This window comes from Dermacentor variabilis, chromosome 1, assembly GCF_050947875.1.
Source record: "Dermacentor variabilis isolate Ectoservices chromosome 1, ASM5094787v1, whole genome shotgun sequence".
NCBI lineage: Eukaryota > Metazoa > Arthropoda > Arachnida > Ixodida > Ixodidae > Dermacentor > Dermacentor variabilis.
Genome location: NC_134568.1, coordinates 257,941,080 through 257,953,673, shown reverse-complemented (window position 1 = coordinate 257,953,673; position 12,594 = coordinate 257,941,080). Strand labels below are relative to the sequence as shown.

Sequence of the window (12,594 nt, the reverse complement as noted above, 5' to 3'; positions counted from 1 at the left end):
TCATCTACTATAAAACTGTCCGCTATGGCCTCTGAAGTATATGCACAGATGACTCCACTCCTTTAGCCTGCATGGTGCACAAAACCTCACACAACTCGCCAAGCATGAATTTTGTGCAAAAGCTCGAGAGTTTGCACTTCCAGCTCCGAACTGCATTGATACAGGGGCACGAGGTTGTTTTTCAATGGTGATGAAGTTTTGTTTTTCATCATCAACTGCAACGTGTTGACGACATCTTAGCACATGGGTTCTCAAAGTGGGCTCCGCAGGCCCCTCCTCAGGCTTCCGCGATCCACTGATAAATTTTCCGTGGCTCCATGCTCGCCAAGTGGCTAAGACCAGTGCTGCCATCTCGGTTAAGAATTCCTCCAAGAAAGGTATTATAATCTGCTAAAATCTGCTAGCTTTCTTCCGTGAACCACCAAGTTTTCCGCTCAAGAGCTAACAGCAGTTGACAGGTATTTTTTCGGACCCTCTGGAAAGGAAAGCACAAATATAAAATAGTGAGAGAAGTGCTCAACACAAGTGTGATTTTAAAAGGTTTATTCACAATAAATAAAGTGCGAATAAATTAATTGCCACTGAGAAATTTCCACAGCTGCGTTGCTTGTGGGACAAGAATTTAAATGGCATGTAAAGATTTCTTGGCCACATGACAGTGACCATCTGACTATATATTAAACTCTCACAGAAGTACAATTATTGCATAGTCATTTTTATACCAGGAACAATCATTTCTCTAGTGACAATGACACTCTCGACTTTCGCTGTAGGCATAGATATGTAGAAGTCTCAAAATGTAATGTCTAGCTCATCATCATCAGTATCTGAGTCCAAGTATCCCCCTCAACAGAGCGGCTTTCCTGCCTGGCTTGCAGTGCCTGTCGAAGTCGACGGCTGACTCACTTCATTGTAGGCGTCACGAGTTCCAAAGAGGCAAGTAACTTTCTCTGGAAGCTTGCAGTCGAAGCACCCATTTTTGTGTTTTTTCAGTCCAGCTCTGATTACCATAATGGCGTTAACTGTTGAGGGCGAGAGCTTGTCTAGCAGCCTGGTTTTCAACAAGTTCATCTGGCTGAATGATCGCCCAACTTCAGAATTCGAGTATAATACAAGCATTGAGATAGCAAAGTCTTCCAGTTCTCGGACTGGGTTATCACCAGTAGTCGCGATAAGTGCTTACTTCACACTAGAAGTTCTGCGTCGATGACATGTCTACCCATGCAACAGTCATGATACTTGTCCACTGGCCTTCTACGACATCAATTCTTGTACGTGGCACACGCATTTCTTCGACAGTGGAGCTCGCAAGGGCTTCAGCCCGCATAATGCCTTTTATACTGATAGTTGGGACACTTTCCTAAGGATTTGGATGTTATCAGGCAGCCTTTGGCATAGCTGGTCAATGAGCACAACAAGAAACTTGGTGCATTGTTCCCTTAGCGTCTGCTCTTCATCAGCACCTAAGCCAGTATTCTTCATGTCATCAATGTGATTCTCAACTGAATAGCCGAAATACAGCTTGGGATCAAGATAGTCTTCCACTTTCGTTGCGTATACATCTACTGGCACAGTCGGAAGCACCACTTTCTTGATCAGTGAGGACAGAAGCTGTACAAGGTTGTCCAGAAGTTTGGTTTGGTCTGCGTTATGTGCTTGAAAACTCTTTGAACATCCAAGAGTACTGGCCTCAAAAAGAGAAAATAAGCTCTGTTGAAGTCGTCACAATACTTGGAGTACAGCACCTCTGTGTTGTAACACTTTTCTGCCAATCTTGCAACTTCAAAGTGAGCTGTTAGCTTGGTCCACTGGTTCAGCATCCATTCAACTGCTGTTGCAATTGACAGCCATCTCATGGAACAAGCTTGAACAATTCTCAAGGGCTATTCTTGATTGTTTAAGAAGAGCGAAGAGTTCCTTGTATGCTTGCTGCCGAGGATAGGACCTGGCGAACGAATTGTAGATATCACCAGTGAGGTAATCAAGACTTTTTGGGAGCCCTTCTGCCATAGTGGCCGAAGTCGCCAGCTGCAGGGAGTGGCAGACACATCTAATCAGGATAAGATGTGGCACATCAGCCCCTTGAGCTGCTTGTAGACTCCATTATCCACCCGCACCATAACACTTGCATTGCCAGTCCCAATACCAACTACGTTTTCGAGCTTTAGACCGTATTTTTTTAATGTGCATTTTATACTTTTGACAATGCCATCTGCATTGCAGGCTCTTAGCATGCAAAAAGAGAGGAAAGTTGTTACGATTTCTGACCTTCGAGTGCTGTGATATAACTGACACAGCCAGATACTTTGTAATAGCTATGTCTGTGGACTCATCGACAATTATACTGTATTTACTGTAACCGATGTCAGCTTTGATGCCCTCTTTAAAGTCTAGGCACAATATGTTCTTTATAATTGTCACGCATCTTGTCCTCTTCATTTGATAATCCTTGCTGGCCACAGTGTCAGGGAATTATTTCCGGACGAATTTCGTTAAATGATTGGCCGTGACAATGCTGCCCTGCCTTCTGCTGTGCTAACAGAGTTGCTTTCACTTTCGTGAAACCAATTTGCGCTTGCGTCATACAAAGTACTGCCGTCGTATGCTAAAGCTTCTTGCTAGCCATATGTGCCTTCAAATCACTGTCCTTAAAAGCAAGTTGACACTTGCAGTACTGACGTTCAGTAAACTTCACTCCGTCCAGCTTTTACTTACAGACAAGCTATGTGCATAGGTCTGGGTCCTTCAGCCATTTCTCTCGCAACTTCTGAGAGTAGCACACTTTCACAGCTTTCGGCATGGCGAGGTTTAGTTGCGGACAACTAGCTGATGTTATGTGCACGTCGTGCACTGCGGAAATCGAAACTTTTCGAACAAGACAGAAGCGCCACCACCCGCAAGTCCACTTTACTAAAATTAGCTGAAAATCCACTATCACACATGAGCATTTGCTAAACGGCAACTATCCACTAAAATTTTATTCAAATTCCACTAATACACTGCTAACCAATATATGCAAATTTTTTCCACTAAACTTATAAAAAAACGCTAGATCTAGCGGAAAATCCACTAAGATGGCAGCACGGTGAACCATGTACTGTACATTTCTGCTGTTTGTAGAGAGGTGCCGCTAACGTGCGCGCTGACGCATAGAGTTTCTCACTATAACACCTAGAGGGAAATCTGGCACCATTGTCTATGGGAGTTTCCTAAGGGGTGCTGTGCTATCATGGGAACGACGGTATATCTGTCTGCGAGGCTTGTGTTGGTTGGCGTTGTAAGAGGCTTCACCTAAAACATGGGTATGGCTACGCAAATAATGTGTTCAAGTAAAACCTTCATAGAAGGTTTTCATTCACCCGTATTGCCTCTTTCAATCAAGTTTGATAACCTATAATGCATAATAAAGTGAAGAAAAGCAAGAACAGACGACAAACTGTTCCAAAGTGAGAGCCAATTTTGTCGTCTGTCCTCTAACTTTAGCGGCCCACTGATACTTTTTACGTTTCATATATTTGTACATGCAATAACAAGATCTGATAATTAAACAAAACATGCTTTTGTGTAATAATAAAGGTAAAACAGCTTTTTACACGCTGTTTTAGTAGAAAATGAATCATTTTGAGAGAGGGAACGGTGCTTGCCAGGTACGTCTTCAAGGCGTCCTGGCTCTCCGAGAACGATACCAATAAGAAGTCGCAATATACCAGCATTCCCATGCATATCACAGTGCAGCAATGCCAGATTTCCCTATACGTAACATAGTGAGAAACTCTATGCGCTGACGTTTATGTCGGAGAATTAAAAATTGGCACAACCCAGCCGGTTCTAGTATGGTAGCTCAGCGAGAATGGAGGACCGCAAATGTGCGACACAAAAGAGCGAAAATGGCGCGAGCGTCCCGCCGAAATGAAGCAGCGGAGTCCGCATTGCCACAGTTGTCAGCAATCATCTTCGTGCCTAATTGCGCACTTAAGCCTTTATTCTTGCGTTTATCGCCGCGCGTATAACCGTGTTGGTGGCTGGCTGCATGCCTTCATAACTGTGTAGCCGCCATACATGCTCGCGTCGATAACCACTGCGGTTTTGCCCGCATTTGTTGCCATAAAAGGTAGTTTCATTGCCACTTGGTGCGTGTGTCGGCCGCCTGCCTTCAGAACCATCACGGTCGCCATCCATGATCGCGTCAATAGTGGCTGCGTTCTCGTTCGCAGCAGTTGCGGCTAACTGTAGTTTCACTGTGACTTGGCGCAAAGCTGTCAAAGATGAAGAGCGCTGGCTATACTGCGATGGACGGACAATTTATTGGCGACCAGCTGACTGGCAAAAAGATAATCGAGATGTGCGCGTGGTATTGAAAAGCGTGTCTCAGATGCAGACGCATGCCGCGGCCACGCTGCAAAGGAAGTCGAAGACCTTCGCCGCTGCGAGCGCCAGTTGTAGCTTTTGCAATGCCCTTATGCAAGATAGAAAGAGGATTTTCTGATTCATTCAGTAAATAAAAGCGTGTTGACATAGTAAGCATTGTTTATTGTTTTCTTGATCCCTCGATAATTTGAAATTCAGTTGATTCAGACATGTTTTTCGGTCCCATAAAATCCGTATTAACAATGTTTCACTGTACTCAAAGTAGAGTTGGCACAAATTCCAAGACCTTTTATGATGAAAGTTATGAGTGTCCCCATGTGATAAGTAGTGAAAAGTGTCATTGATAATTTTTTCCTGTCATTTTTTCTTGGTATGCCTTGGTTGCAATGCTGTCTCGTCTAGGCTGATAACAATTGCACCTAGTTTGGACCACGTGGGTTGTACGTCACCATCAAGGTAACCCGTAGCCTCTCTATTGGGGGTGGAAGGCGGGGGGGGGGGGGGGAAGAACGGTTCCTTGGCGCTTCATAGAGCTTAGCAGGGTTCCTTGGGACCAACATACTTGAGAACCCCTGCCTTAGCAGAAAGGATGGATACAGCAAACTCAGTTTGAAGTTTTTAATTTCTATCACAGTAAATTTAATACATATGCATGCAAGCACACACATGCACATACAGAACGGTTGGCAAGATTTAAAATTTCCACAGCACACAAGTGAAATTTTGCAGTGTTTAGACTAACTCAGTGCTTAAAGGAGTACTGACATGAGATTTTCAATTTGTCAGCTTTTTTTATTATCTTAAACGAAAGTCCAACTTGAAAGCCTAGAAAAAAATTTGTGCAGATCCCATGAACTGTGGGAGTCGGTGAAAGTGATGTTTTCATAAGCGAACAAGGCACAAAGTGGCGCATTATGAGGAGAGGCTCACTGCATATTTTAATGACGAAAGCATCCTTCAGCCACCAATAGTGGACTTTGCAGAGCAAGTGGAAGATTTGCTCAACATTAAATGGTGTTGAACCACAAGGGAAGACAAGTACGGCTTTGTAGAAATGTGGAACTGCGATTTCCAGCAACGAACACATCTCGTAACCTCTTATCTTAACTAGAAGATGTGCGTGCCCACTTTTCATAATTGTTGCTATGCAACAAGGTAAACATGTCAAGCATTTTGAGGCGCTGGCTTGCACGAGGAACATTCTTAAGGGTGTTGAATATTCCACCTTTTCAGGCATGTGTCCATGGCATAACGACTAGAGCATAGGGCTTTCATGACCAGTTACCCCAGGAACCAGGTTTGAAACCAACCATCGAACATGTAATTCTTTATATGTATTGTAATAAAAATAGACAGCCGGCCATTTGTCAGATTGCCTGTTTACTTCCAACTTCTTCTTCCTTGTTACTCCCATCTTGCTATTTTGTGCACTTTTCCCTTACAGTTGGCCACACTGAGAGAGTCTTGCATGGTTTTTTGCCCTGCTGCTATGCAATCTTGAAGTGTTCGTCAAGTGTGGCAAGTGTTTTTTGGTCTCGAGAGATTTCACGAAACCGCGGGCATGTCACCTGCTTTGTAGACCAGAACAGCAGATCAGACCAGTGGCAGCTCTTGTCTAAGTGTTGTGCACATGGCGCTATCTTTTATGTCTCTCTACTGAAGTAGTGACTGGTTCTTCACTTGAAAGTCAGCATTTTGGTGCACATACCTTTGGCCCACATTGAGTTGCGGTAGCAGATGGTAGTTGGTTAAACACGGCATCGTGTTATCTGGTGCCCACAGTACGGTTGTTGCTTTCGCAGCTGGCAGACTTGGCAATTGGCCATGCAAGAGCGAATATTGCTTTGCATTATGGGCCATCAAAATTGTTCTTGCACATTGCAGAGCATGGCTCGGTGCCCAATGTGACCTTGGGCAGCATGGATGGTGTGTATTACCTTCAATCGCATAGAGCTTGGGAGTAAGAGGCGATATCACTCCTCTCCGATTCTCCTCTCAGTGACGGTGGTACAAAATGTCATCTCAAATCCGCCTCATTCATGGCGCGACGGCGCATGCGCCCTGCCCTAGCGTATTAGTCGCGAAACGTTTTGGAAGGGAGGCGCGCGCGCAGCCGCGCGGCCGCACGGCCAGATAGCGGGGGGAAAGTACCCCGGAAAAAAAAAAAAAAAAAAAAGAAGCGCTTGGAGGCGCGCTGTTGCAAACGCTCGTGCCATGTACCGCGTTGAAACTCTACTGGTAGCTCGACATCGGAGCGGTGCCGAAAACGTGCGTAAGACTGCAACTCCACTTTGAAACAGAAAAGGGCCAGGGCTTGGTCCGAACTGCACCGTGGACCACGTAGTTGCCGCCTTGCATTGACGGCTGTCAAATTTATCGATAAAACACTGCGTTACACTTGGGCGACACTTCAAAAACACGTTGCTGACGCAGTCTTCTTGCAGCGTCGGCCCACTGTTGCAGGTGGTGGCAGCACGTGCATGACTTCATGTACTGTTTTAAGGCGTGGTAACATTGGGTCGATACGAGACCGACAAGACGCTGACGTCGACGATTGGCCGACTATTCAGCACTGTGTCACTGAGACCATTTCATCGTAATAGGCCAACAACGACGCAACCGATGGGTGCGAGTTGTCATATAGCGCGACGGGCTTTCGGGTCGAAAGCACCGACAAAATCAGCGTGCCGACAGTGATAGCGCTTGATTGAACCCTGCGTGATCAGCCGTCGAACCGGCAACGCGATAGCTGCAGCTCATTCACTTGTACAAATAATTATTCGCGCTCAAAATTCGTCGACATGTCTTCGAAGTTGAAATGCACGAGCTTCAGTCCTCTCAAGCCGTGCGCGTGAAGTTTGAGTCAATGTTGATCCTGTTTAGCGAAGTTTGGGTTAGGCCTGACCCCGTCGAATTCGTGCATGCGCTACCGATGGTGCTGGACTTAAAATAAGCAGTTCCTTTCGTAAAGAAACCGCTCTTATAGTTAGGTTGCGGCCCTATAGCACACTTTAGCACACTTTGATATCTACTCTTCATTTCGCACGGCACGTACACAGTAAGCAGCAAGCGGCGACACAGCGCTGTGCCAACATCTTGTACTTTGGTCACCGTTCCCGAACGCTGCCGGTTGCATTCCCGTAAATGGCGGGTCTGTAAGTGTTGTTATGCTGACATTTCTTAATTCCAAAGAAGCATTGTTTACCTCTGCGTCAAACAGGAAAGAAGAGACAGTGCATTCGATACAGCAGGATAAACTCGCTCAGTTGCCAACGGTGTCAGCGATGGCATCCGCCTTTTCACGTGAGAACTGCATGGCATATAAGTGGGGGGGGACTTATGCCGAGCACAGTTGTCTCTAATAATACTTCATAGCACGCGCAAACTGTAAGTATGGTGAAGTTAAACAAAACCGAGAATCAGTAGTAACAGCCCGTAATATATATGTGTATTGATCAAAGTTGTAGTTGTTGAAGGGACTTGGCCGCTCATACTGACTCGTCTGTATGTTTTGCTACGTTTTGAGATTATTTCACATCAGCGATGCGCCGTTTCTACAATAACCGAAGCTAACAGCGATATGAAGCTGTAGATGTAAACAAATTCACCACTTTAGCAAATCCACGTGTAAGGCTGCGCTCGAAGGTTTCTTGAATATGCGAAATGTTTATTGAATGGGTAAAAGGAATACAAAAAGCGATGTGCAATCGCAGACATCAGCTACAACGAACTAAAGGCAGCCGTGTCGGCAGACGGAACTCAGCGTGCCTTTATCAGCAGCGCTGTTACCACAACAGCGCACTTGGGCATGTTCACCTACTATACTCGATGGGTGAACGACATGCTGCCCCGGAGAAACCAATAATAATTAATCGCGATTTACGAACTGCACAACCGACGCACACTCAACATGGGCGCAGGTACACAAATCAACAGGCGAAATCTCCGACACCCTTCCAAAACGTTTCCAGCGGCGTGCGTCAGAGGGCAGCACAGGAACATGAAAGAGGCGGATTACAAATTTCGAGTCTCTGCTTGGCATACTGAGAATGGCAGTGACTGATTTCAAGTATCTGTCATTGCCCCGCACTTCGGATACATTCTGCTTGTGGCCAACGTTTTGATAATCTGCCTTGATAAACATGATTGTCCTTTGTACTCTGTGAGCTGGCAGTGCCACCATAGTCGGAGACTTCTGTATTGCAGTGGCTGGTCACCAACAACAGAGCATTCATGACCATCCGTTCAGTGTCTGTGTCCACAGCAGCACATAAGCTACCAATTTCGTTTACATGCACTTGAAGCAGTGGTAGCTGGTAGATCTGGTAGTAAGCCCGGTAGTGGTTCTATTATATTTGTCGGGAGTCTGTGGGGTTGTTCCATTGGTACCTGGCACAGAATGTTGTAGAACCTTGATTAGATGGAGGATGCAGTTCCTGCAAGGAGCCTATAGCTGGCATAGAAAGAGCCTGATGGCACCGTTTGCTTTCTTGCAGCTTGGTTGCGTTACGAGAAAAAACTGTTGTGCCTGGAGGCTGGGCCATCAAAATGGAAGCACGCACAGGATCCAGCAGACCATCCAGGACGTATTGCCAAGCCATAGGAGAAGGCCAGGTCAGGCTGCATGTACCAAGCAGCCTTAACTTCTCATAAATGTAGATGATGACTGCTTCAGATTGGCCTTGGCGTCAAGCACGCATCTGCATAAATCGGTCGTCGTATGATAAGACGGGGTTCCCAAAAACTATCAGCTGTGCTTCTGCCTACACAAGCCATGACTGGCATGTATGAATTTTGTACTTGTTCCAAGCTTCAGTGGCTTCACAAAGCCTTCCCTCAGCATACAAACGTTTTGCACCATCAGACCAACCATGACTGTCCCCCAAGGAGTCGGCAATCTGCAGCCACTGCGCAGCATCGTCTTGGAATCTGTTGGGAGCTCAGTTTAGCGGAGGCAAGGAATACACATTTTGACAGCTTGAGAACGGAGAGTCGACTGGCTATATTCAAAAGTAAAAGTAGGTTTGCCAAGTGGCAGTGGTGGCGGCCCAGTCGGGTAGCCGCTAAGGCCCCTTGATAATTTGAAAGTAGCGACACTCTCCTCCTCGATTCTCCTCGCCTGCCGGCTGCGCATGGCACACTTTTTTTCCTGAGCTCCCTCGGACGGGCCGCAGCATTCTATGGAGGCGTGTTATTTTGGGCCACTTGCGCGCCCCAGTGGTGCTGAAAATTTTGAGAAATGCTGATAACAGCAATGATAATGCTGAAGGCAACGTTTACAAGGAGGTTGGTTTTTCCTTAAAGCCGTATGAATGGGGTATACTGATGTATAAGGAGCTTTGAGGCGAGTTCTATACTCCAGGCAATTTTTCCGCCACATGACGATACGCTTTACTTTGTGCATCTGATGTAGTATTTATTGCTTTGGTACATCTCTCTGTGTGTGGCTTATTAAGCAAAAGCCTCAGATCTCTGTTTCAAGGTCGTGTTGTGAGCTACAGAAAATACCACATGACCGAAGGAAGGCCGGAAGTGAACCAAAGCATGTGCAGCCGTGTGTAAGAGATGATCACTGATTAGCAAAGTAACGATTGATTAGTGATTGGATTAAGATTAATTAAGGTGTATTAAGGAGGATTAAGGAGAATTAGGGTGGATAAAAGACAATGAAGGTGGATTAGGGGTGAATGAAGGTGGACTGGACTGGACAAACTTTAATAAAGGTCCTGCAGGACGCACATCAGTGCGCAGTGGGCATCTCCCACGCAGGGACCGACAGGGAGTACCTGGCGGTCATTGCGCGAGCCTGCTGGACGGCCCATTGCTGGTCTTGTAGGAGCGGGCTTCGTAGGGCCTTCTTCCACTTGTCGGAGGTAGAGCCGAGTGGAGCGTTTCTACACTCCCAGAGCACATGTGCGAGTGTTGCCGTGACCCCGCACGAGGGGCACGCATAATCAAAGTAGACGTCCGGGTAGATGATGTGTAACGTGGCGGGGTTGCGATAGGTATGTGTTTGTAACAAGCATAGCATTAGCGCTTGCGGCCTGTTTAGTTTGGGGTGCGGGGGCGCAAAGAGACGTCGTCCCAAGTAAAAGTGTTTAGTGATTTCATTGTACGTTACTGGGGCATCCCTGTTCGCCTCCAACTCATCGAGATGCGGTTGCCCGGGGGTGACGGCGCAGTCGGTAAGCACGTGCGCAGCGTCACGGGCTGTTTTGTTGAGGTTGGGTGGGGCGCCCAGTATCCGACCCAGGTGGGCGGGAAACCAGATGACGGACGGTGTGGTGTTTGAGTGTGCTCGGATCAGCGCCACGGAGGACGCGTAACGCCTGGTCGGAGATGACTCCTCTCTCGAACGCTTTGATGGCCGGTCTCGAGTCACTGAATATTGTCTTTCACTTGTCGTCGAGCATTGCCAGGGCTATGGCCACTTGCTCCACCACCTCAGGGTCGCGTGTGAGTACAGTGGTGGTGTTTAGGGTCCGCTGCGAGGACGAGACCGCTACCACGGCGAAGGCTAGGTTGCATCGGTAGGCGGCAGCGTCCACGAAAGCGACGTCGTCCGCTTTCTTGTTTATGCATTTGAGGAATGCGGTCACCTGGGCTAGGCACCTGCCTTGTTTGTGTTCCGGATGTACGTTTCGCGGAATGGGTGTGATTGTGATCAGGTCGCGGAGCTCGCAGGGAACTGGCGCAAACTCCAGTGGATCCTGGCTGTTCGGTGGCAAGTAGCCGAGCCGAGCTCGCGCAAGAAGTGACGGCCTGTCTTGGTCATCGTCAGTCATATCATCTGCACTCTCTAAGGTGCATTAGGAAGGATTTGGGTAGATTAAGGAGGATTAAGGTGCATTAAAGAGGAGTAGGATGGATTAAGGTGCATTAGGGATGTTTATGGTGGACTAGGGTGGATAGAAGTGCATGAAGAAGGACTAAGGTGGATGAAGAAGGATTAGGTTGGATTAAAGTCTATGAATGTGGATTAAATTGGATGAAGGAGGATTAAGAAAGATTAAGGTGCATTAAAGAGGATTAGGGTGGATTAAAGTTGATGAAGGAGGATTATGGTGAATTAAGATTGATAAAGGTACATTAAGGAGGATTAAGGCTGATTAAGGTGGATGAAGGATTAGTATGGATTAAGTTTTATTACAGTAGGCTTTAACACCTTAATCTTCCTTAATCCTTGTTCATGCACCTCAGTCCTGCTTAATATGCCCTAATCGATCTTAATACTCCTTCATCAACCCTAATTCACCTTAACCTACCTTAATGCTCTTTCATACACCTTAATCCTCTTCCATACATCTTAATCCTTATTCATGCACCCTAATCCACCTTAATAACCCTAATCCACCTTAGTCTACCCTAATCCATCCTAATCGGTCTTAATCCTCCCTTATCAACCTCAATTTACCGTAATCTACCCTAATCATCCTTCATCGACCTTAATCTTCCCTAATCCGTGTTCATGACCCTAAATGGTCCCAATACACTTTCATCAACCCCATTTCACCTCAATCGCCCTAATCTGCATTAATCCTCCTTCATCCACCTTAATCCTCTTTCATACACCATAATCCGTATTCATGCACCTTAATCCTCCTTAATACACTCTAATCCACTTTAATCCTCCCTAATTCACCTTAATTCAGTCACAAATGAATCATTACTTAACTTGGCTAATCATTCTCTTATACAGGGGTGGACATGCTTTGGGTCTCCTCTGGCCTTCCTTGGGTCACGCGATATTTTCTGTTTACAACACAACCTTGAAACAGAGATCTAAAGGCTTTTGCCTTAAAACTTCAAAAAAACGCTATGTCATCACCTGCAATACCATGGTTATACTTGCCACTAATTTTTTCAAGGCTTCCATGACGCACAGATTAATGTAAGCTAGAAATAATAGCTCCTCTACAAGCTGCTATTTAAATTTTCAGTAAAACAGGGAACAGATCTTAACAATCGCGAAAAGTGCGATCGAGAGACTGTATTTTCACACATAATTGTTCCCAACGGAAAACAGAATCTATAGTGCTGCATTTCCAACTGAATGAATAACAGTTGGCGGCCTGCGAGGTGATGGAGCCACCGTGGAATATTAAGCATACTGAGGACTACCGTATTTTTATGCAACATACAAATTGCCGCAACAAAAACACTGGTGAGCAGGCCGGAAGAATGAAAAAAAAAAATGCAGCATTACGGGATGCTTTGCTACGAGCT

The 12,594-nt window shown here is 46.1% G+C and overlaps 1 protein-coding gene across 1 annotated transcript in view; it reads right to left on the bottom strand.

Annotated features, from left to right (window-relative positions):
* Window positions 1-12,594, bottom strand: part of OXA1L (OXA1L mitochondrial inner membrane protein) — a 76,712-nt gene that overhangs the window by 17,013 nt on the left and 47,105 nt on the right. The gene's annotated exons all lie outside the window — the stretch shown is intronic.